This window comes from Tenrec ecaudatus, chromosome 17 (assembly GCF_050624435.1).
Source record: "Tenrec ecaudatus isolate mTenEca1 chromosome 17, mTenEca1.hap1, whole genome shotgun sequence".
In the NCBI taxonomy this organism is placed as follows: Eukaryota; Metazoa; Chordata; class Mammalia; order Afrosoricida; family Tenrecidae; genus Tenrec; species Tenrec ecaudatus.
The window spans coordinates 21,955,124-21,981,126 of NC_134546.1; the positions used below are offsets into that span (position 1 = coordinate 21,955,124).

At 46.7% G+C, this 26,003-nt stretch overlaps 1 protein-coding gene across 5 annotated transcripts in view; it reads left to right on the top strand.

The window, feature by feature from the left end:
• The first annotated feature begins 20,065 nt into the window (after positions 1 to 20,065).
• Positions 20,066 to 26,003, top strand: part of LCLAT1 (lysocardiolipin acyltransferase 1) — a 229,027-nt gene continuing 223,089 nt past the window's right edge. For 2 of the 5 annotated variants that reach the window (XM_075535329.1, XM_075535333.1), the window contains exon 1: positions 20,068 to 20,225. The gene's annotated coding sequence lies outside the window, so the exon portion shown is untranslated. Of the gene's footprint in view, positions 20,226 to 20,272; positions 20,433 to 26,003 lie in introns of those variants that run through there. The other 3 variants (XM_075535331.1, XM_075535332.1, XM_075535330.1) reach the window with 3 other exon arrangements.

Consider the following 26,003-nt stretch of genomic DNA (forward strand, 5'->3'; position numbering starts at 1 on the left):
AGATGAAAAAGCTATTAATTAGCTAACCCAAAGCTGTTTCCTCTCTGACAAGCCCAGGCAGATGTTCACTCAGGAATCAGCTTTTCCACGACAATCACCAGGGCTGCCAAGATACCGAGTGGAGCTGGCTGCTGCCGCACATCTGCGTCTTGCATGCCCCCTCCCGCTGCAGGTGAGGCACCGAACTGCACCCGAGGGGACTTGCTGTGTGCTTCTCCCCTGGCTGAGTCACGGTGGCCCAGGGTTTGAGGCTTGAAAAGTATGGCTTGACTTAGCATTAGGCTGGCTAGTGACTGGAAGCACATCGGTAGGCAGGCACAAGCATAGCAATAAGACCCTCCAAAGCAGCACTCTGAACTAGTTAGATTCATCGTGCAACTGAAAATGCCCAGGGATAGCCTCTGACCTACTGGACAAATCCTTCTTGCTCAAGCTGATACCTCTGCCCTCACTTTGAAAAGATTAAACCAAGTGATTCTTCACAATGCCCCCTCATCTGCTGCACATGTATTGGTGGGAAGCAGAATTTGGAAGGCGGGAAGAGAAGCCCGGTATTCAGGAACTGTGCAGGAAGTCAGGGTGCAGGGTCTAGCCAGGGGTCCCGGGTACAGCCTAGAAGAAGAGGAAGGGACGACTGAGGGTCAGAATCTGGAAAACACCAAGTCGGCTGAATACAAATGTCAACCTTGCATGAAATCTTACAGGCCCAATTTGCTTCCCTTAAAAAGGACCACTGTGATTCCCACCAGGCTGGGGTTCAGCCAGCAGTTTCTCATTCCCCTCACCTGTGAACTGTAGAACATTGGGACCACATATGCGGAGGCCTTGTGTGGTATGTATTTGCCATTGGGTTTTCTAGGTCCTCTCTGGCTGTTTATCTTATTATTTATTTTAAAATTTTATTGATTTTTTTCCTCTCTAGTTTTTTAAAGGTCCCCAATGATACTCCCATATTTTCAGGATGACAGGGTTCTCTCCTGGAAACACACCAAGACACTCGAAGGCTTCCACTTTTCTAAGACCTCACAAAAGGTCTTTGTTTCAGGGTGCAAAAGAGACCCCAATCTCAAATAGAATTTAAGGAAAACATTGTCTTCCAAAGGACTAATGACAACACAGACACAGATATAGCACCTGGATGAGGATGGCCTTGGGCACGAGGTCAAAGGTCAGAGGAGTCCCGATCAGGAAGCTGGATAAATAGGGCATGGAACAAAGGGAACTGCCAGAAGTTCAGGATTGGTGGCAGACCAAGACATGACAACTACAGGCGGGACTGCTATGCAGGAATAGGACCATGACTGGGGCACCTACATTATGGGAAGTAGAGTGGCTTACGTACGAGATTGGTCCAGGGCCTTCCAACCAAGGCAGTCAGGGCACAACTGCTTGGGCATTACTTATGACTATGCAGCCCCCTGTCATGGCTCTAGTACGGTGACCTCCATTAAGGACACACCCTGGCAAGCCCCTTAGAGAGACTGCCCCTCCCTGGGCTGGCTGGGGAGGAGTGGAAGTAATCTGTCTCCATCGTTGCTGGATGATCAGAAAGAATACAATGGAGGCTTAATCTGTTTGGGCAGGCACTGCCATCCATAGGCTTTTGCTTTGGGGTTACTCAGAATATCACCTCTAATCCACAAGCCCCACCTACTCATTCGAACCTCCTTGTTTTTCTTCTTCACTTGCCGCAATTGCCCTTCCAATGTAACTCACATACTTTCTCATTCTCACTCCAGTAACTTGGACCCTACATTAGGACTTAAGGTCTGAGCACCCAGTTTCCAGAAGGCCATGGATGATAGTCAAAACCCCAGATCCATTTGCAGAGTGCCCCACGTGCATTATGCCTCCCCTGAATTCCTCCGACCAGGAATGTGAACGACATTGTTTCCGGCAGAGTGCACTGGAGCGGGAATTATCTCCCCCGTCTCCAGCCAGCCCACCAGTCACCCGTAGGAGCTGGCCTTGGATGTGTTATTGATGGCAATTCCCATACCTCGGTCACACAGCCAGGACTGCAGTGATTGGAAGGCTGTGGGCCAATCTTGTAAACTACTCTAACATAGCGTGAGCGTTCCCATCATGGCCCCATTCCTGCTTCCGTGGTCCCCCCTGTGACTGTGATGTATTGATCTGCTACCCATTATGCTTTTGTGACTGTTTCCTTCACCTTCCTATGGTCTTTTAAAAGCTCTGTATCTCTATAGCCCTTTGAAAGCCATGTGACCTTGCGCTAATTAATGGCCTTCCTCCTCTGGATGCTGTCTTTATCTTTGTACCTTTTAAAACTCAATACATGGTCTCCTTAAGTTACCGTATATACTCATGTATAAGCCAAGTTTTCCAGCAATTTTTTAATGCCGTTTTTGTGGTAAAATTAGGTGCCTCGGCTGATATTCGGGTTAGCTTATACTCGAGTACATTTGAGATTCAGGATCTTTTGTACCCTAAAATAATTCCCATCACTTATTTGCATTGCAACACATCTGCTTTTGCTAATTCTAAATAAATCTCTTAAAATCTCATTGTTTTCCTCTTTCTTATTGCTTCGTCTTGTTTTACTACACTTGGATAGGATACATTAACTGTTGGCATCCAAAAGCAAGAAAATGCGGCTCTCCCAAATCTCTTTCTGCCTGGTCATCACAGCCAATATCTTCCCGTCTTGAAACGTTTAGTTTAATGACTTCCCTTTGCTTCTTGCCCTAGGGCCCATCTGTGTTCTGTTGGTGCCAGTTTTCTTTCTGCCCCATAGACTAGTCCGTAGATGGAAGGCATTTTCATTGGAGGCTTGGGCAGTCACAAGATTGTTGCTTAACCGAGCTTCTGCCTGCCTGTTCTGGGGCAGTGGCCCTCAATGAGCTGTAAGGTTTTGCTTGTCATGTCATAGTGTACTCACCAGCCTTTATCTCCACCACTGAGCCCAGGCAATCACTCCTCTGTCCTCCTTATCTAGGTTCAGCGCTGTCTGAACGCACTTGCCCGTGCTAGCTGGGTTTTCCATCTCTTCGTCACTTGTAGAATTGCTTTTGTTCATGTTCTGTGTCCTATCTCATGCTCATATGGTTTCTGATCGGCTGCTTAAAAGAATTTTTAAATTTTTATTTTTAATAGTATTCCAGTAACACTCCCAATCCCCCATATATGGCTCTATTTTTTCTTTCTTGTCCGACCCTCCCTTCCTCCCTTCAGTTTCCTGTCCTTTCCAGATCTCCTTGTCCCCTCACCCCACGCTCATTGTACTCCCCAAAGTCTTATCTGTGGTGTGAAAGCCATTTTTCCTTTTCTTTGTAATAATGGTGTCATAAAATATTTATCGTTCTGACCCTGTCTGGCGTTGCGAAGCACAATGTTCTCTACTTTTTTCCCATGTCACAAGGCCTTTGCCAGCAGTCACCATTGTTTTTTAAGGATGCATAATGTGCCATTGTATGAACGTGCCAGTTTATCTATTCCTCTACAGATGGGCATTTTTGATGGTTTCCATGGTTTTGCTATTCTAGAAGCTACTGCAATAAACATAGGAGTGCATATGTCTATTCATGTTGTGTTCATGATTTCTTTAGGGGCCGAAATTGCAGAACCAGGAGGCTATTTGTATTTGATTTATCGGGTTCAGGGAGTGCCCTACTGTGTCCCATAGTGCTTGTGCAAGTCTACTGTCCTCCTCGTAGGCATTTTGGTTTTGGTCTTGTATAGTTAAAAATTGGGTAACTCAGAAAAGAACTGTTTAGGTATTTCTTTATCAACAGAGATGGTAAGAAATGATGAAAAAAGTCCATAGTTTGCTCTCATCCTCCTGACTTGATTTTCAGCTGGGCCTTGAACAGGTTCAGTTCAGTTTGATCCCTTGGCTAAGAATCTGCATTGCCACCTGGGATATACGAAACCAGCATGTGTATTTTAACCAGAGCTCCAGGCGATTCTTAGTTTTCTCAAATGGATACATGTTACATACACTGTGCATGAAGTGATACTGTGTTAGTCTGGGTAGACTAGAGAAACAAATTCATAGACACTCATATGTATACAAGAAAGAGGTTTATATACAAGAGCAATTGAACATTGAGAAAACATCCCAGCTCAGTCCAGATATTAGTCCGTATGTCTGATACCAATCCAGAGGTCTGGCTCCATCAGCCTCGCTCCAGAGAAGCCACGTGGAAGGTCCTGCCAGTGCTGAGATGCTTACAAAGCCACTGGATCAGTAAGACTTCCGACCCAATGGCCTGTGATCTTCCTGCATTCGGCATCGTTGCATGTGTTTCATGAGTCTGAAGTGGATTTTGTCGATTTGTATCAGACATACGGGCTAATATTGCCCATATGGGCTAATATTGGACTTATGGACTTGTTCTGGACTGGGCTGATCTGGACTGGGGGTGGCATGTTTTCTCAGTGTTCCATTGCTCTTGTATAGAAACCTCTTTCTTATACAGAGGACTGTCTATGGGTTTGTTTCTCTGGTCTCCTACCCAGGCTAACACATTATGAAGTTGAGACTTTCATCAATATACCTGAAATTGGCCCAACATGTCTTTTTCCTCCTTTCAATTTGAAGCATCTCTTGGGTCCTGAGAGTTAAGTATCAGACAGGATCTGTGGAATAATTGCATTATGTCAGAACTCCAAGTTCTAATTCTATCTTCCTGTCTCCCTGGAGAGGTTCTGACACAGATTGGAACTTTCCACTTGCTTAAATCCAACTGCAGTGTGGTAAATCAGCAGCCACCAAATACCCTCTGCTTCTGGGTGTTGGAGCATGGGGCCGACTTCCTGCCACTCTAAGTAGCATGCACCATTCCTACCTTCAGGCCTGCTCTTGAGAGGGCTTGCTCGGAATCAGAAAAGTCTCTGTGACCAGGGCTTCCTGGAGGTGTTTTTATTCTCAGTTTAGCTTTCTCCATCCTGGCAGGTAGAATTTGATACTCAGAGGTGGGTGACCATGTCGTTTAAGGGGCGACTCATGGAACGGCGGTGAAATAGGGAAATGAATGCCAGGTTTGCGTGCTTTGAATCTCTCAAGGCCGGTGGTAATGTCAAAAATTCTACATAAAGCTTGTCAACAAGTAAAGCGTTTGCTCTCTGGGTTCTTTTGAGGTGTCTTGTCCCTAGTCCCTTCTACTTTCCTCCCACTGGGGCTTCACAGGACCGAGGAGGGCAGGACCATGTGGTGAGATTCTACCCCAAGTAAAACGCAGCTTTGAGTGTTTTGATGAGGGCAAGAGAGTCGGGTCTGCAGATGAAAAAAGTACAAGGGCATAAGGCGGCCTCTTGCTTCCTAGCTGTGTGGTTTCGAGCAGAGCATCTCACCTCTCTGATTCCCTATCTCTTCGTCTGTGAAATGAGAATAAGAATAGTACTTACTTGGTAAGATTTTGTAAGATTTGAATAGTTTAATCCACAGTTCTTGGCAGATGGGAGCTACTCAGAAAGTACGATTTGCTAATATAACTCCATTACAGAGATGTTAGGGAACAAAGAAGCAAAAAACAATTCCGACAGAATTCAACAATTGCTAAGATTTGGCTATAGTTCCTGCTAAAGTCTTTCCTATGCTCTCTCCCTCCCTCTCCCTCTCGCAACATAATTATAATCATACAATTTGCTACCCTGTGCTTTTCTATGTAATATCATATAATAAGAATTTTCCACATTGTTACCAAGAACCTCATAACATATGGTTGAACGTTAGTACACAAATTGCTTAAACACAAGCCACTTAGAACTTGCTGGCTTCCCCATCCAAACCAAACTCACTGCCATTGAGTTGATTCTGACCCAGAACGACCCTGAAGAGCAAGGTCGGGCTACCCCTGTGGGTTTCTGAGACTGTAACTCTTTGTGGAAATAGAAAGCTTCCTCTTCCTCCTGAGAAGCAACTGGTGGCCTTGAACTGTGGACTTGGTGATGTACTGAGTTATGTGGTGAGCTGCTAACTGCTAGGCCAGCAGTTCGAACCCACCAGCTGCCCCTCTGGAGAAAGATGAAGTTTTCTATTCTGTTAAGAGATACAGTTTAGGAATCTCAGAGGCAATTCTACCCTGTCTTATGGGGTACCTGTGAGGCATAATTGACTTGACGACAGGAAACAGATAGCCAAGAGGCCCGACTCCACAGTTGCCCATGTCCTCCTGGAAGAGCATCTCTCGTCACCTACTCGTCCCCCAGCATTTAGGACAGCAGGCCCTGCATTGTTAGCTTCTGCTGACTTGGCCCCCTGATTCCTGGCCCCCTCAAGTCCAAGAAGATTAGATCTTTGTGTGCCATGTAGTTACCTTTATTTATTTTTTGTTTTGTTTAATCATTTTATTGGGGGGGGGGTTCTTGCAAATCTTATAACAACCCATCATTCGATTGCATTAAGCACACTTGCACATATGTTGCCATCACCATTTCCAAAACATTCTCTTTCTCCTGAGCCCTTGGTATCAGCTCCTCTTCCCCCCACCTCCCTTTCCTACACTTTAGGTCCATCTCCAAGCCTTCCTGCCTCGCCATCTGAGTTTGGAAACTGGGAACACCAGTTTAGCTTCAAGTGTTCACTGATAGAGTTTCGTGGTGTCCATGCAGGAGATACTCTGGCAGGGAATCAAAGCCGATCTCCCACGTGGAAGGAAACCATCCTACCAGTGAATCATCAACCCCCTACTGCTCCTCCAGCCTCCCACCAGTGCTAGGCACAGGGAGCAGGAAAGCAAATATACCCAGCCTGTTGGCTAGAAAACAGGAAGAGAGTTTGGGTAGGGCAGTCTACTGGAGAAGCGCACAAAGTGCCTTGAGGGCAGGTAAAGGTGCACCTGCACCAGGCTGGGGAGCAGGGGGCAAGCCTCCCAAGGAAGGGCATCCCAAGGAAGGGCACTTTGGACTTCTTCGTATCTCTTTGTCATCTGAATGTTCCTCTTGTCATGGCTGTATGTTCCAGCCTATTCTATCCCTTTGGCCCACGGGCCCTGCCATCCAGGTGGTTGTCTCCACTTCTGGTTTCCCTTCTGCACCTCCTGTCCTAGACTTGGCAGACACCCACCTGGGCCAGGGAGCAGCCTTACTACATATATGTAAATGTTTCTAAAGTTCATCTCTATGCATGATGCCGTGTAAGGGCTTGACAGGCATGGAGGGACATGGAGGTCAGGAAAGAAAAGGTTGCCTGTTGGGAAGGGCCTGCTAGTCCTGGGCTGGCGGTAGCAGGGGAGGAACAGCAACGTTTGGGAACAGTCTAACAGTGGGCCAGTACGTGGGGCCTCAGCTTTGGTACCCTGCAAAGGGCAATGGAACACAAAGCAGAAAAGACTTTAGACACGCTGGTTGGGGGAGGGACTGGTGGGGAGTGATGAGCTGTCCCTAGTTGGGATCTAGAGGAGTGTCACCTATTGGGGGTTTAGAGACGAAGTCGGCTTGTTACAAAGTGAAGAATATGTAGGAAAGGTATTTTAAAAATCAGGTCGTGAAAGTTGATGGTGTCGTGTGCACAAGTTACCTGGCCAGGCTAGAACTGGGAATGGACTCAAGTGACAGTTGCGACTCATCATGGACCTATTGCTTTTTCTAAAATGTACGTGCTTGCTTTTCATAAGGAAAAGAAAACATTTTAAACAAGGCACTAGGGCAGCGGTTCGCAACCTGTGGGTCACGACCCATTTGGGGGTCGAACGGCTCTTTCACAAGGGTCACCCGATTCATCACAGTAGCAAAATGACAGTGATGAAGCAGCAATGAAAATAGTGTTATGGTTGTGGTGGGGGGGGGGAGGTCACCACCACATGAGGAACTGTATGAAAGGGTCGTGGCCTTCAGAAGGTTGAGAACCCCTGCTCCAGGGAATTCTGTTGAGTGGATTCCTCGGACTCAGACCCTCCTCACTTGACAGTCAAACTGCCCCCGTTGGGCTCTGTGGGCTGGAGATCTTTAAGGAAGCAACTCGGAAGCAACTCACCTTCAGCTCTTTCTCCACGGGGCAGTTGCCTGGGCTTGGGTATCTACCTTCTCAGTTAGCAGTCGAGAGCTCACCCAAGGGAGCTACCAGGCCTCCCATCACTGGTAGTTCCTCTGGGCGGCATTTTTGTGAAGCCAAGTGAAAGAGCCCAGTTGGGAGGGGGCCACGGTCATCTCAGTGAGAGGAGGGGGAACAGCCCCAAAACACGTCTTCCAATGCCATCGCTGGGTGTTTGGAGGTTGATGGTCAAAACCTCCTCCCAGCCCCCTATTCAGGAATCTATTCACTCCCCCTGCAAGCCCCCAGAGCCACCCCCACCTCAGACTCTTAGCCCTCCCACCTGCATTTAGAGGTGTGGAATGGGCAGCACTCACCAGGAGGCCCTGCAGGTTTAGGGGATCAGACCCCAAGGCAGGGCTGGGGACTTGCTGGGATGTGGTTGGTGGCTAGTTCTGTCACTGCCGGAACCCCAAACCGAGCCTGGAGTCAATTCCTTCAGATTCATTTATCCCGTGGCCACCACCTCACCCACTTCACGGAGGCGAGAATACCTGCACTCCCAGTTTCTGGGCTATGGTGCTGGAAGCTGGCGCCTTCTGGTCATTTTTACAGTGTTTTTACTAGTTGCCCACGGTCTCTGTTAATCAAATTCTTACCTTCCTTGGAATTCCTACATTCTTTCCTTGCCTGGACTGTTGACATTGGCGGCGGGGTTGGAATTTTCCAGTTTCGTAGCAACTGTGGCAACTGTAAGGGTATGGCTGTTCAGTAAACGCTCTCTTTCCATCGTGGCCCGAGTCGCCAGAGCTGTGCAAGAAGTGCACCTCCTATGGGCTGTGCGTTTGTCTCTGGGAACACCCCGTTCCCCTGGAAAGACACTGCTCGCCTCTGAATGGTGCGATTTTCAAACTACGAGCTTCTGAGCAACTGCTGAGAGCAGACAGGGCTCCACTGTGCAAGATGGCTTTGTGGCGAATAAAGCAGGCTACAAATCGCCAAGTGCAGGATGGCCTCAATTTCCCACACCAGAAGCGGTCAACAGCGGTCCTCTCGGCCTGATGGATTAATGGACTATTTGTAGTATTTTCTTCATTTTTGTCTGTCTGGATTTTCAAAATAAAACTAATATTAAAAAGCGAACATGTGTTATTTTGTAATAAGGAGAAAAACAAGTTATTTATAAACATAAATAAACACAGCCAGGATCTGGGCAAAAACACCATGTGTTTTGTCTGAATTCCACATACGCCTTCATGAAGGGCCAAGCCTTGGCAGAAGCCACCTGGCTCCTCCCATCCCTTCTGCCAGTGGACGCCCCCCCCACCCAACACCCCCAGCCGCAGGCAGGCCTGAGGGGTGGGGGTGGGGTGGAAGGGGCCTCACAGGTGGTAGCAGGGGGCATTCAAACTGAGAAGCCAGCAGTTATAAAACAAGTCATCTGGCGGGTGGGGCTGAGTTGCCAAAACAGAAGAGGAACAGACATATACTGAACCTATATTTCAGAGCCAGAAATCCAGACATGCCCCCATCTCCTGCAGGTCAACTGGGGGTCAGGCTCTGTACTGGAAAGCAGGGAGACAGGAGCAAGGACACCAGTAGGTGGCCCTGTGTAAGGCTTACTGGCAGAGGCCAGATCAGTCAGCAGAACTCAAAGATTCCCAAGAAGAGTTCTGCTGGACTCAAACTGCAGGCACGGGCACGGAACTTCATCAAGGAGTCCACTCTCTGCATGGGGCCTTCTGCCCGCCCTCCGCCCATCAGCACGAGCGGCTGCAGTTCTCCATGCTTCCAGGTTTGAGAGAGAAGTCAAAGGGCTAAGATGCCTCCTGCTTCATGGTTTTGAACTTTTACAAATAAATGTATAAAAGCTGTTTCTATTATTTTTCCAAAACCATTTTATTGGGAGCTATTACAGATATCCTATCATTCGGTAGTTCAATCACATCAAGCAGTACTGTACAACTGCTACCACAATCAGTTTCAATACCTTCTCTTCCTTCTTCAACGCCTTGGTATCAGTTCCCCTTTACCCACCTCTGTCCCCAAAACTCCTTCGGATGACGGGAGGAACAAATATACAAACCATCGGTGCATGCATTGTGCACATCATAACTTTGTGAGTCGGCTAGAGTGGCCATCAGACAGTCCCCTTTTTACAAGACAGTATCTCGAGGCTTAGAGAGAATAATTGCCCACAGCCGTTGGGCCAGGGTTCAGAACGTGGTTTTCTAACTTGTATTCCAATCGTTTCCCCACGGTGCTATCTCACCCGTAAGGAGCCGTGCCTGATGCAATGGTTGTTAGGGCTTGGCGGTTACCAACAGCTCAGCAGTTTTCAAAGGAGAAAAGATTTGGCAAATGGCTCCGTTAAGATTGCTGTCTTGGGGAAGCCCTAAGGGGCAGCTCTCCTGTTACACGAAGCCCTTGTTAGTTGGCGTTTACTCCGGCAGCCCACAACAATATCTCCTACCATTCATGCATCCATTTATCTGTCAAGAGACATCTCCTGAGTCTTTGCTATGTGGGAAGCATTATGCTAAATGCCGGCATATCACATAGGAGTCACTGGCCGTTCCACTCCCCTGCATCAGGGCCAAGACGGGGCTCTGGCAGGTATGCTCCATAAGGCAGGCGTGGGTGCTTCTAATTACACTCCAATCTCCTGTCGGGATCAATGCTTCCCAATCCTGAATGCACTTAGGATTGCCTGGGGAGCTTTAAAAAAAATTACCAGTGCCCAGGCCCCATCTCCAACCAATCCAATCAGGATCTCAGTGGCTTTCAAAGCTCCCCAGGTACTTCTCATGTGTAGCCAAAGTTTAGAAGCATAGTTCTGGAGAGGAAGCACAAAGCCTGACCATTTCAGCTGCCTTGTGGGAAACAACAGCAGAAGCTTCAAATACCTGTGAACCGATGGATTCCGGCAAAGCAGCTTAAACCTCCTGAGCCCAGAGGCTCCTCTTTCATCATCAGAGGCTAGCTGAGGAAAGGGCAGCTAATTGGGAACGGTGGGGGGTGATGGCTCTGGACTAGGACAGTGCAAGACAGTGACCCTTCTGGGCTGTAGCCAAGGCCCTGGTTCACACCTTCACCTCTGCACAACACACAGACATTTACTCTGAGGAGAACAGTTTTTGAGCACCGTGCTGATTTGCTGCCTTTTTGTTGTGGAAGGAGAAGTAAAGGGACAGAAGGAGGGGGAACTGAGAACTAGAAGGGACGGTGAAGAGGATCTTATTTAAGCCTATGCTTTCACTAAGGAGGACATTGAATCCAAGCGAGGGGAAATGACTTGGAACAATTAGAGAACAAAGCAAAACCGGACATGATTCAGTGCTGCAGGCCAAAATTGCCTGCAGCTAGTACTTTTGGGGACTAATGGTTCTTCGAGGTTGATTGACATTCACAGTTGCATTCCCCCTTGAGGCACCTAGCTGGAGCAAATTTGTAACCCAGGTTAGAGAAGCAGAACTAGGTTAGAGAATGAGGAAGAGGCCGCGAGGAAGTAGCTTCTGTTGGCTAAGACTTGCTAAGGTCTCTCAACAGGCTCCTTGAGGTCTGAAAAACTAAACTCATGGCCATCGAGTTGATGTCCACTCATGGCCCCTGGAGAAGGACATTACACCTGGTAAAATAGAGCGACAGGGGAAACGAGGTAGACACTCAACAACCCACTGGCTGCAGCCATGGGCTCAGACGATTACATTCGTGGTGCAGGATCGAGCTGTGTTTCTTTGTACATAAGGTTACTCTGAGTCTGAACCAACTCAATGGCCCCAAAGAGCAACGGCTGAAGGGTCATTTCTCATAGTGACCCTCAAGGACAGCGTCCACCTGCCCCTGTGCATTTCCAAGACTGGAACCCTTGACTCGTTCAAGATGGTAACCTTTCCCTTTCTCCCACAGAACGCCTGATGGTTTTGGACTGTGTGCTGTGGTGTTAGCAGCCCGGGGCTCCTCCGAGTCGGTCTCAACTCGATGGCGGTGAGTGAGAACTGAAGCTTGGCGGTGGGGAAACTGAGGATTGAGACAGCTCTATGCTTTTGTCCCTCCTTTTCCTTCTCTTCATGTTGTTGCTAGCTGCCGCTGCGCTCACGAACGCCCACACAGCACAGATCCAGAGCTTGCCTGGTCCTATGTCATTCCAGTGACTGGTTTTGGACCAGACCATTGTGATCCAGAGGGTTCTCATCGGCTGAGTCTTGGAACTAGATCACGCAGCCTTTCTTCCTAGCCCACGTGAGTCTGGAAGCTCCATGGTTAACATCCCAGCAAGAACGGGCCTCCCCTGACAGAGGGGTGTTCACCGTGTGAGGTGTGTTGCCAGGGAACTGAACCAGACACTGTTAGTGGGAGGGGGGGGGCAAGAACTTTACCACGGAGCCACCAAGGCCCCTTCTTTTTCTTTATATGTTTATTTGATTTATTTTGGTTGATCATCTAACATCCGTGGCTCAGGGTTGCATAAGAAGTAGAGAGGTCAAGAATGAATCCAAGGTTACCAAATTCTTGAACATGACTCTGGAGCTCCGATCAGCCTACTAAGGGCAGGGCAGTCATGGGATGGAGTGTTCGGGAGACACTGGAGGAAATTGGGAATGTGGACCCCCTTATGAAGCTATTTTCATTTATTTGTGAGCATGCAAAGATGTAAGTGACAGAAAGCATAGACACCTTTTCCTTCTTGGAGGAAGCCAGGGGAACAGGTCTGGGGACCTTGCCTAGCCAGTGTTGTTTCCTACCATTCCGGCACTTTGGACCAAGCTTGGGGCCACCGAAGTCCAAAGGGCTTTGTGACCTTGAACATAGCAGTCATGTTGTTGTTTGTGCCTGGGGCAGCTTCCACATGCCTGCCTCTTCTTATTTGTTCACGGGAATTGTCTCTCATCTCCAGGCAACAAAGTGCACCAGCCTAGATTTCTGATAGACTCGAATAGCACATTGATGTCTGATGCTTGCCCTCTGTTTTGCATATAAGAGTGGAACGGCTCCTGTGGGTTTCTGGGACTTGTAACTCTTTATGGAAGCAAAGAGCTTCATCTTTTTTTCTTTCCCACTGCTGCCCTTGTGGTGAACAGGTCTGTGTGTAGCTCATTATATCACCTGGGCGCTTCATGAATTGTTTTAAAAGAACAGACTTTAAAATCATGTATTTTTAAAGGTAATGCCTGTTGTTATTATTGTTAGGGGCCAGTGACTCAATTCCTGCTCCTGGGGTTGACCTGCGTCAGAATCCACCCCACAGTAACAGGTTTTATATTTTTTCCCATATATTCACGAAGTCAAAACCAACAAACAAACTCACTGCTATTGAGTTGATTCACGCTTCTAGTGACCGATGGACAGGGTAGAACTGCCCCTGTGCACTTCCACGACTGTACCTGCTTACGGGAGTAGAAAGCCCCTCTACCACAGAAACAAAAAACAAGCCCCCCCAAAACAAAACAACTACCATTTCCAGCACTCCACTTACAATTGGTAATTTGAGTCCATTGGTGCAGCCACTGTGAGCATCCATCTTGTGTACGGTCTTCCTCTTTTTGGCTTGTCCTCTACTTTTGGTCCTTTTCCAAGGATGAGCCTCTCCACGACACACCCAGAGTACCTGCCTCCACGACACACCCAGAGTACCTGCGACACCTCCAAGGAGCATTCTGATGGGGGCCTCCACCAAGACTGATGTGTTTGTCCCGGCAGTCCAGGAGAGTTTCCAATTCTTCACCAGGACCCTCATTCAGACGCCTCCAGCCTTCACATTCATCGTCTGGCTTTCACAGTTACCTACCTCAATGGAGAATCCTAAGGCCCACCTTAAGAGAGCCCTGGCGGTGACGTGGTTATGCATTGGGCTCCTAATCACGAGGTCAGCAGTTCAGAAACCACCAGCCACTCTTTGGGAGAAAGATGGGGGCTTTCTAGCCCATAGAGCATTACAGTCTCCAACAGTCACAGGGCCAATTTCACTCTGTCCTAGAGGATCACTCTGAGTCGGCACCGATTCAATGGCAGTGAGTTTGGTTTGGAGTTTCTGTGGCAGATTTTCTCAGTGTAAAAGTCTCTTGACCTTTTGACTGATGTTTCCATGAGTATTCATTATGGATACAGGTGTATTAGAGATTAAAGTCTGTGTACCTGTTTTCAAAAGAGTATGGTGGCAGTGATCGCCCAAAATCCATTTGCAGAGTCCCCCTCATTTGATTAACTTTCATTAAATTCCTTCTGATCAATCATCAGGGATGGAGATAATCTTGCCCTCAGGCAGAAAACTTTATAATGTACACTACTTCCACTCCTCCCCAGTCCGCCCAGCGAGGGGCAGTCTCTCTTAGGGGTTAGGCTGGGTATGTCCTTGGTGGACGTCACTATACTGGAGACATGACAGGAGCTGCACAGTCATGAATCATGCCCTATCTGTTGTGTCCCAACTGCCTTGGTTGGCCAATCTTGTAGGCCCTTCTATCTAACATAATGTATGTGTTCCACTTGTGGTCCTATTCCTGCTTCTGTAGTCCCATCTGGAGTTGTGATGTACTGCTCTGCCGCCAGTCATGAATTTGTTACACTTTCCTTTCTTATTGAACTAGTGTCCCAACTTGAATCCTTGGACACCAGTTTACCCTCTTGCTAATGGTCTCCCGCATCCAGATCTGTGTGTCTTTGTTTTGTTCTTGCCTCTTTGAAGACTTCATAAATGTTCTCTTTAAATTATATTTGAGATTGGGGGGAGGGTCCTTTTGTACCCTAAAACACCAGTAAAGTGAAATCCTTGACAATGTCAACCTTTTCTTCATGTAGCTTGATGCTGTCTATTGGTTCAGTCGGGAGGATTTTTGTTTTCTTGACTGAGTTGCAATACAGCTGAAAGCTGCAGATCAGATCAGATCTGATCTTCATCAGGAAGTGCCCTAAGCTTCTAGCAAACAAGGTTGTGATACGTGCATGTTGAAGGTTGTAATGGGCCTGCCTCCAGTCCTGATGAAGCAGTTTATTTGGAGTCCAGTTTTTTGGATTACTTGCTCAGCATCCAGATTGAATAAGTCTGGTGAAAAGGTGCAACCTGATGCATACCTTTCCTGGTTTAAAAACATTTGTATATCCTTCTTCTTTTGGAATGATTGCCTCTTAGTTTATTCACAGGTTCTTGATGAGCACAACTAGGTTTCCTGGATGTCTCACTCTCCGCGGTGTGACCCACAGTCTGTTATGATCCACCTGACTATGCCCTTGCATCGTCTATAAGATACAAGGAAACATCTTACTTGTCTTCTACTAATGACTAAAATTCAGAAAGTGTCAAGGCCAATGACTTGTTAGAAGAAACCAGGCTACTGGTTGAATGGAACTTGGCACAAACCTCAAGACGATGACCTTAGTCATCCGCTAAGCCTAAACCGTGAGGCCTGGACTCACCCCTGTGTTAGAATAACTCGGACTCACTACCTTCAAGTCGGTGCTGACTCAGCCACCCCTGGTGGGTTTCCGAGACTGTAACTGTTTCCGGGAGAAGAAAGTCTAGTCTTTCTCCCACAAAATTGTGGGTGGTTTTTTTGAACTGCTGATCATGTGGATTGTAGCCCAATGCATAACTACTACCCCACCAGGGCTCCATTGCGTTAGAATAATCAACCTTTTAAGATAAAAAATAAAAAACCAGACAGTATTCGAGGACAAACACAGGTGGTTAGCAAAGGAGGAATGGAGACAGGAAGAAGGAAACAGGACAGGTGAGGGTGCATCGAGGGCACTGAAAGGAATGAGTTGAATCGTCACAATGTGTATGCGGAGTTTAATGGAAGACTGATGATCTGCTTTGTAAACCTTCACCTCCCTCACAATCACAAGACTTTAAAGAGTCAATGACATTGAGTTTCCTGAACTGTGGTTCACCTAATTCACAAGAAAAAGTTTTTCAAAGAATCAATGATGTGTGGGTTTTCAGGGTTGAAATCCAGCGACCAGAAAGCATTCTGTTGCTGCCTTCCGAAGACATTCTCAGTGGGTCAGAGGATGCCCGCATTCTTTTGTGAAGCTAAGATCTCAGCATGACTCTGGGTCAGGAGTAGATGCTGTTGGTTCCCTTCCCAGATGGTGCACCTGTTTCTCTGATGCCGTGAGTGTTGGCTGTTAATGGCTCACAGCCTCTCCTCGGGGGATGGCCTTCAGCCAAATGGGGACTGCTTTGCTGAGGTTTTTTGCTCTTCTGGCAGCCTGTAGTCAATAACTGATGGATAAGAAAGACAAGAGGTTGGCCCCTTTATCTCCAGGTCTCGGTGGTACAGTTCATGCTCCTGAACTCCCCAGGGATCAGGCTGATGCCAGTCTCCAGCCGACATGATTCTCAGTTCATTTCTCTCTCCGGCCCCAACCTCCTCGTTTCACTCTCCTTCTCTTGAGTGCAAGGAGTCCTGGGGTCTCCTTTGGTTAATGCTTGGATACTAACCAAAAGGCAATTTGAATCTTCTAGCTGCTCCAAGGGAGACAGATGTGGCAGTCTGCTTCCATCGAGATGAAAACCAAAGCCAACTACCATCAAGTGGATTCACTGCCATCAAGTGGATTCAGACTGAGAGGGACCCTGTGTGACAAAGTAGAACTGCTCCTTGGGGCAGCTCACTGGAGCAGCCGTCCTTATTGTTCTCCTGTGAAGTAGCCGGTGGGTTTGAACTGCTGACCTTGCAGTTAACAAGCACACTGCTGAGCCCACTGCACCACTAGCATTCCATCCTAGGATCATTTGCCTTAGTGGAGCTTCCTAGAAGCAGAGTCTGAAATGGAGATCCCCGTGCAGTTGCTTTCTTAAAAAAGGTGAGATAAGGCCTACATACGGTATGCAAAAATAGCAAAGAGATTTTCCAGACCCTGTTTACTCAATATTCCCAGATGTTAATAAAGATGGATCAAAATAAAGAAAAAAACTGGTGTAATACTGTTCATCAAAGTACAAGTCTAATTTGAAGAGTGAAGTGACCCAATGACCTAGGGCATGTCTGAATATTCTCTTCAAAGAAACGATCAAGCTCCTGTACCTTACATCGCCTACCACTGCCATTAAGAAAGGGGGCCCTCGTGGGGTAATGCTCCAATCTGCATGGTCAGCAGTCAGAAGCCACCAGGCACTCCTCAGGGTAAAGAGTGACAGGCTCGAAACTCACAGGGGGCAATTTTACCCTGCCCTAGAATGTCACAATGACTGGACATCCACCCAATGGCAGTGAGACCTCTAAGAAAGAAGTCTAGTACTTGATAGATCTCTTCCAACTTAGGAAACAGCATATTCTGTACGTGAGGCATTTAGCAGTTGATGGGAAAGGCAGCTAGCTTCGAGTATGGGTCCAACTTGTGGTAGAAGCACTACTGCCACCTGGGCCATACCTGGGTCATACAAACGGACAAATCCCGCGCGTGACTTGGGAGCCTTGACCATATAGCTTTGGAGGAGGGGTCCAAGATGAAGCTTGGCTACAAGTAAAGTTTCTTTTTCCTTTAAAGCAATTCAGAAGGGAAAGATTGTTCTCTTAGACAAAGAAGAAAGGTGAAAAAAGAGAGATTATGTGACTTCCAAGGCCACATAACTACTAAATGCAAGAAGTTAGGATTTGAACTATTGTCTTTGTACCACTTACTGATAAATTCTCTGTTATCAGGGCAGGCTTGGTAGACCCTTGTTTCAGGGAAATTCTCTAGGGACAATGATGAGGATTATTACACCAGAACTCAGTGTCCAAGGTGAACAGCTTTAACCTTGAACTTAGACCTCAGTTCTAGTCTGAAATACCTTCTACACTAAGTCAAAGAACATTACCAGTAGGGTGCAAATGTGCCTTCGGTACAGTTTGAACTTTGCTGACTTGATACTTACCTAACTAGGAGAGATTGTGATCAGAGACACATTTGATTCAACTGGACTATTAATTCATATTTTAAAAAGCTGGTCGAACGCATAGTGTAAGAGTGATAAAGTGTTTATGAGACGTTTGGGCAGAAGTATGCTGTAGGAAATATTCTAAAGATCAGTTGCGAGCTGTGGGAATGTGATTTCTAGAAGAGAGATCTCTGGGAACCGATTACAAGGATCTACATGTTGCCTCCTCCCTGGGGGACGGACAACAGAAAAGTGGGTGAAAGGAGATGTCGGACAGGGAAAGATATGACAAAATAATAATTTATAAATTATCAAGGGTTCATGAGGGAGGGGTCGCTGGAAGGGAAGGGAAAAATGACGAGCTGATGCCAGGGGTTTAGGTGGAGAGCAAATGTTTTGAGAATGATGAGGGCATGAATGTACAAATGTGCTTTACACAATTGATGTATGTATGGATTGTGATAAGAGTTGTATGAACCCCTAATAAAATGATTAAAAAAAAGAAAAGAACTAAAAAAAGAAAAAGAGAGTGATCTCTCCTGTATCTCCTGGGTGACTTTACCAAAAGTTTACCCCAATTGCAGTAAGACAGTTTCGACCTTTGTGGTGCAATACTCTCAGAGGGACCTCACCAGGGTGCGTGTGTTCCATTCTCCTTGGGTTTGTCCTGCAGCCTTTTTCCATATGCCCGTGGACTCTAGTGTTGATCCTCTCTTTCCCTACAAGGCTCCCCTCACAAGAAAGATCCAAGATTGTAAAGTTAAATAGATGAGAAACCAGGACACTTCAGTCAAGTCTGGCAACCTTTAGCCAACAGTCCTGATAGTCAAATGTGCAGAGTTCTTGTCCTCAGTTAGCAAGGCTCCTTAAGACTTAAGGAGGTACCAAGATAAACAATACATAATCCCTGCTTTCAAAACCCATCACAAGGGACTTCAGGGTGTTTTTCTCTTAGTCTCTGATCTCCAAACCTCAAGAAGCTGAAAACCCTGTGGTGTGTGTGTGTGTGTGTGTGTGTGTGTGTGTGTGGTGGGGGGTGGGTGGGAGTGCTGTGGAGTGGGTTCCCACTCCCAAGAGATCCCCTGTCAGAAGGAAACACTGCCGAGTCCAGAGCCAGCCTCAGGATGATCAGGTTTGAGCCCCTGGTTGTAGCCACTGTATCAACTTGGAGGAATGGGGCAAATAGCATTTCAGCATCTTTCATCCTAGGAATCGTGTTTTAAAGATAAAAAATATGAGGGTTCAGGGGCAGAGTAGAAAGAAGGGCTAGGCTCCAGGTTTCCCTGTGTTGTACATTGTCATCTGACAACTTTTAGCACACCTGAAGGGTGCTAACCATTTAATAGTTCCGAACAAAATTAGAGAAAAATGCAAGGCTGACTCAGGAGAGAAGCAGTGTAAGTTGGGGTGGGGGGATGTCAGAGAATTTTGTTATTGTTTAGCTATATTAAAGCCGGGCACCCCCAAACCTGCATGTAGATTATACAAATTCTATAATCACTTATGTTCATCCCCTCTGCTCCTTGTTGAATGAAGCATAAAACATAACATGAAATGATGCCTGTGCGTGGTATATGACCATGGTTTCTTTATTCTCTTAAGCTTTTGATACAGGAGATTTATTGAGAGCCATCACAACGAAGGCCTGGTATCAGAGAACTGGAAAGCGCTTCCCTGCCATTAAGAAGTAGGCTTATGGGGACAGGCACATCATGGTAGAGAGCGATGAATGTCCGGTAGAATGAAAGAGCTGCGGCTGCTAAGGAAAAGTCCCCTGGCTGCAACAATGGGCTCAAACCTAACAATTGCGAAGAAGGCGCAGGACTAGGCAGGATTCGCATTTCCTGTTGTACACAGGGTCGCTATGTGTCGGAACTCACTGGGTGGCATGCAACCTCAATTGAAAGAGCTTTACCCAGAGCTGTAACACTATTGGTAGTAGTAGTTCTATTATTACTGATTTAGCACGAGACTTTAGCCAAGTAAAGTCTTGCAAATGCGCCTTTCCCAATGTTTGCTTTCCACTCTGAAACACGAGGGGTTAGACGAATCCGTTGATTTTTCAATCCTTCCTTTACAGCTCCCGACCACACCCCTTTCTCAGAGGCCCGGGGAGGAAATCCGCGCGAGCCCTTTAAAGGGGCCATGGGAGGCTGGGGCTCCGGGTTTCTGTGGTTCGCAGAGCTGGGCGGGGCTCCGGGCACCGGGGCTTCCCACGCAGCCGGGGACGCCGTCGCGTCACGGCCGCTCCTAGCCAATCAGGAAGCAGCCTGCCGGGACGCATTACTAGGGCGACGGTCCGGGCGCCTCCCCGTTTCGGGATGAATTAGCGGCGGGCTCTCCCGGAGGTGGTGACCCCTGCGGATTCCCCGGCCGACCCACGCGACCCCCACGTTATTGCACGTCGTCCCCTCTCGGCCCCAGGTGGGAGGCTAGCGTTGGCAGGTGGGGGGTGACTGCGCGGGGAAAATGGCGGCGGCGGCGGCCAGGGGATCCCCGAGTCGGTGACGGGGGAGTAGCAGCAGTGGCTCTTCTTCCTGAGCCACGGGCCCCCGGTGCTGAGGCCTCTCGTGACGGCCGTTTGATTGGGGAATTGGGGTCCCGACGCAGGTGGCGGCGTCCCCGGCTCAGGTGAGAGGAGGCGCTGGGCGGCGACTCCCCGCGGGCTGAGGGGTGGCGTCGGGGCGGCGACTCCCCGCGGGCTGAGGCGTGGCGTCGGACCCGAGGGGCCGAGCAGGACGCGCTTCGAGGGCGAGGTCGCCCCTGAGGGAGGGGAGCCGGGTGTCGCGGCGGCGGGGGCGGCGTGGACTGACTGAAATCACTGAGACGTCGACGGGTCTGGGAGCCGCCACCGTTCAGCCTGATGTGTCGCAGCGTCTCAAGCGTCCACCACGTGGGAGGCTTGGACGCGAGCGACGGAGGGCAGCGTCTCCTGTCTAACCCTCCAGCCCCCAGAAAGAAGGTGTGTCTCAAGTGCCAACATGGCAATGTCACGAAAGACAGGTAGGCCCTGGCCACGGGCTGATGTCAGATTTGGTCAGGAAGGTGTATCTTACTGTAGACTTGCCCATTCGAAGAGATGACAAGTCGAGCTCCTGAGTGTCATCGTGCAGACGTTTTTTCTTAGTGCTCTGTCCCTAAGGAGGCGTGGCCTTTGAGTTCAGAGCCGTGTTTGACACCCACGTGGCTGTAGATCCGGATGTGAGCAGGGGTTGTTGGGTCGCAGGGAGTTGAAATTGCCTAGATGGCCCTGAATTTGATTTTATTGGTAAGGTCTCAGATACATTGTTATTTGTTTTGATCTCATTTGTATACCGTACACATCGTCTCATGAAGCATAATTACTAGGGCAAACTTTCAGAAAACTCTTGAAAGTTTTTTTGGCAAAACTCAAATTTTTACATTAGTAAAGAAATATTTTTTCTTTTGTATCGACTGCTGCACTGTATATATTTTTTTAATTTTAACAATTTATTAGGGGCTCATAAAATTCTTATCACAGTTCATACATATACATACATCAATTGTATAAAGCACATCTGTACAGTCTTTGCCCTAATCATTTTTTCTCCTCTTCTTTTTTTACATTTTATTAGGGACTCATACAACTCTTATCACCATCCATACATATACATACATTAATTGTATAAAGCACATCCATACATTCCCTGCCCCAATCATTCTCAAGGCATTTGCTCTCCACTTAAGCCCCTTGCATCAGGTGCTGCACTGTATTTTGATGTGACAGATAAGCATACTTCTCTTTTTTAAAGCATAACTTTTTAATCTTTGGACAGCAGGCTGTGTGTGTGTGTGTGTGTGTATGTGTGTGTGTGTGTGATAACTTGTTTTGTTATTGAGAAAGTTTAGTAGCATCAGTAGCTGACTCTGGAGTGCCCACTGTGTGTCAGGTGCCGGGGAAGAGAGACTCGGCTTCCCTCTTACTTTGAGCCAGTGGAGTGGTTCACCTGTTCTGACCAGGTCTTTAGGCTACCTGTTGTTTACAAGTCTGATGGGCTAATAGAGGAAATGACAAAGAGTGTTCCAAACTGTATGTGTAGAGATGGCTTACTTTGGCTTAGGCCGGGATGTTATATAATTTGTAGTTCCAACGCCACTACATAAAATATATGTATATTTTAAAATGATTTTACTGGGGTCTCGTACAACTCTTTTAAAAAATCATTTTATGAGGGGCTCATAAAACTCTTTTTGCAATCCATACATACATCATTTGTGTCCAGCACATTCGTATATACGTTGCCATCATCATTCTCAAAACACCTGCTTTCTACTTGAGCCCTTGGTATCAGCTCCTCATTTTCCCCTCCCCTCCTCCTCTCAGCCCCCCTCCCTCTGATAATCCATAAATAATTATTATTTTATCATATCTTACACCATCCGACGTCTTCCTGACCCAGTTCTCCACTGTCCGTCCTCCAGGGAGGAGGTTACATGTAGACCTTGTCATCTGTTTCCCCTTTCTCCCTCCACCCTCCCGATATCGCCACCCTCACCACTGTTCCTGAGGGGCTCATCTGTCCTGGATTCCCCATATTTCCAGTTTCCATCATGCCAGTGTACATCTCCCAGTCCAGCTGGTTATGTAAGGTAGAATTGGGATCATGATAGTGGGGGGAGGAAGCATTCAAGAACTAGAGGAAAATTGTATGTTTCATCGTTGCTACACTACACTCTGACTGGTTTGTCACCTCCCCACAGCCCTTCTGCAAGGGGATGTCCAATTTTCCCCAGATGGGCCCTGGGTCCCCATTCTGCACACCCCCTCATTCACAATACTATGATTTTTTTTTGTCTTTGATGCCTGACACCTGATCCCTTGATGCCTTGTCATCTCACAGGCTGGTGTGCATTTTCCATGTGGGCTTTGTTGTTTTTCAATTAGATGGCCCCTTGTTTATCTTCCAGCCTATGGGACCTCAGATTCTATAGATTTTGACAACTGGGCACCATCAGCTTTCTTCACTGCACTTGCCCAGGCACCCGCTTTGTCTTCCGCATTTGCGTCGGGGTAGGCTGGTGTGCTTCTTCCTTGTGGTCTTTGTTTCTTAGCTAGATGGCTGCCTGATTGTCTTCAAGCCTTTAAGACCCCTGATGCTATATCATTTGATAGCCGGGCACCTCAGCTTTGTTCGCAACTTTTGCTTATGCACTCACTTTGTCCTCAGTGATCTAGTCGGGACAGGCTGGTGTGCTTCTTCCATGTAGGTTTTGTTGTCTCAGCTAGATGGCTGCTTGTTTATCTTTAGGTCTTCAGTGACTTCAGGTGCTATATCTTTTGGTAGCTGGGCACCATCAGCTTTCTTCACCACATTTGCTTGTGCACCCATTGTCATCAGTAATCGTGCCAGGCAGGTGAGCATCTCAGACTGCCGAATTGTTAGAACAAAGTGTTCTTGTTGTACAACTCTTATCACAATCTATACATACATCCATTGTGTCAAGCACATCAGTACATTTATTGCCACCATCATTCTCAAACTATTTTCTACTTGAGCCCTTGGTATCAACTCCTCTGTCCCCCCTTCCGTCCCCTGAACCCTTGATAATTTATAAATTAATATTTTTTCACGTCTTAACACTCACCGATGTTCTCCTTCACCCACTTTTCTGTTGTCCATCCCCCCAGATGGGGTTATATGTAGATTATTGTGATTGGTTCCCCTTTTTCCCCTCATCTTCTCCTTACCCTTCTGGTATCGTGCTACATAAAATGTTTTAGGAAAATTATACAACTTTGCTTTTGCAGCCCTGGTGATGCTGTAGTTGAAGCTTTGACCTAACTGTAAGGTTGGAAGTTCAAATTGACCAGCCCACTGTGGAGGAGAAAGATGAAACTCTCTGTTCTCTTAAAGATCTATAGCTTTGGAAACCATGTATAAGCTTACTAGGGGTTGAGATTTAGTTGATAACTGAGGGTTTGGGGTTTTTAGATTTTTAAAATTTTGTGCTTATATCTCTGAATTTGGGATATCATTTCCTGTTCAAACAATCTCATTGGGCTGTTGTGGGAAAAGAAACACCTTAAAAACTGAAGTAGAAAAAATATTTTGGCAGCATCTGTACAAGTTCGCTTGATGTACTTGATTTATGGGTTATAATATCTGTCAGAGCCCCCAATCAAAGGATCAATAAAAAAGTAATTTCAGCCCAGTCCAACTAAAAAAAAAAAGTGAAGTGAATGCCTTATAAAGGCAATATATGTAAAAGTATAAGTAAAATTAAATTAACACAGTCATGTTATTTGCAATGGAGTCAACTCTGACTGATAGTGGTCCTGGAGAACAGAGCAGAACAGCTTCTTAAGGTTAACCAGGCTGTACACCTATGGGAGCAAACAGCCTTATCTGTCCCCCTTGGAGTGGATTGAACCGCCAGTCTGGAGTTAGCAGGCCAGTACTGACTGCATAGCACCACCAGGGCCGACCATTTATTACTGTGCCGATTATTGTCTATAATCCTTTCCTCACCCAACAACTTCGTTATCTTTGCCACTAGATGAAGAAACCGAGGCATAGGGAAGTGTAAGTAGTTTGTTTAAAATCTCACGACTAAAAAAAATAAAATGAAAGGAAAAAAAACCCCCGAAAAACCAAAACCCCAAGACAAGATAAAATAACAATAATAGAATAATAATATAAAAATACAAATAAAGAGTACGAAAGAAAAAGACAGCCGTTAATATTTGAGAAGCCAGGGAAGACATTTTTTGTCGTGGAACAAACAAGAAATACCTAACGAAAAACACTTTGTTCTTCAAAAAACAAAACTCAAAACTAGCATGTTCTTAACTAATGCGCTGTATTACTATCTTCCTGTCTCATGCTAGTGTGTTACAGGAAAATGTATGAACAGATTTTTCAATTGATATTGTGTGTGACCTTTCAGTTGCATAAATAAGTCATGATTTATTCCTTTGGCATCCAGTAATTTATGTGGTAATGACTACAGTTACTTACTTTAAGTGACATATTCATCTTACCTTTAGTGTCCATTATCTTAAAAGGTATTTTAAAGCATAGGGTTGTGACTAATCTCTAACAGGAAGCAGAAATCATTAATTAAAGAAGATTTTAGTTTTTATTATTTATTAAGAATAACTTGCTGGACAACCTTTAAAAGAAAACTTGTGTTAGTGAATTTCATTACTTTGAAATACTTGGACTAATTTTGTAGTCTGTATTTATAGAAAAAAAACAACATGAATAAAAGTGACTGGGACATTCTTTTTTTGTTTTTCCCCCCATGGACTCTCTGGAATAGCTCTGCCAAGGCCTTGAAATGCTAGGATTAATTCCTGACCTTATCCTTAAAAAGTCCAGGGATAAGACCTAGGCCTAGAAATTTATGAGGCAAACAAATAAATGATTAATGCAGTGTTCTAAGTACTCAAATATAATTGCAATGAGTGCGTGAAGCTGCGGGGACAGAGATAGCAGGGTGGCTTTTGCTGCGGTGGACCTGCTGGAGAAGGGAAGGAGAGGGCAGTTTTGCTTTTGGATGAAGAAGAGCTGAGCCTGGGTATCTAGGAGGGCACAGGTGGCCAGGAAGGACTCAGGCTTGCGTATTGAAGGAGAGTCTGGCCATAAAGTCAGCAAAGGGTAGAGTCAGAGGATGAGTGCTCAGTGAAGAGAGTGACTTCATCCTGCAGAAAAGTGGGGGTCTGCAGAAGGATCTTAACCAGGTGGGCCACATGTGATGTGAAGAAGAGCCAGGAAAAGACTGAATGTAAAGAAGAGCGACTGGAAGTCAGGAGACCAATGCAGGAGAGTTTTTGTACTCAAGACACGAGCTAGCATGGGAGTGCACAGAGCTTTGGCAAGGACCAAGGGGCGAGCTCAGATTTCCCACACCTTTTGAAAGCTGAATGGAGCATTGATGGGGATGAAGAATAATGGGATGGGGGAGGAAGCACCTTGGCTGGTTTAAAACTGCCAAGTTGGCTAGGGGGTGCGGGGTGGGGCTGGGTGGAGGTGGTGCTGGTCTATTTGAATAACTCTATGGTTGGAAGTTGGAGATCTTAACCAATTTAGGAAAAAGGATAGGACAGGTGAATTCTTAGGGGGTGACTGCGCCTGTGTTTCAGGAGATTCTAAACTCTTTGAGGTTGTTGGTTTATATTAGATGTAACAGGAAGCTGTTTAACGTCCTCCAGGCCTGTGGTTTCTAAGACTATAGAAA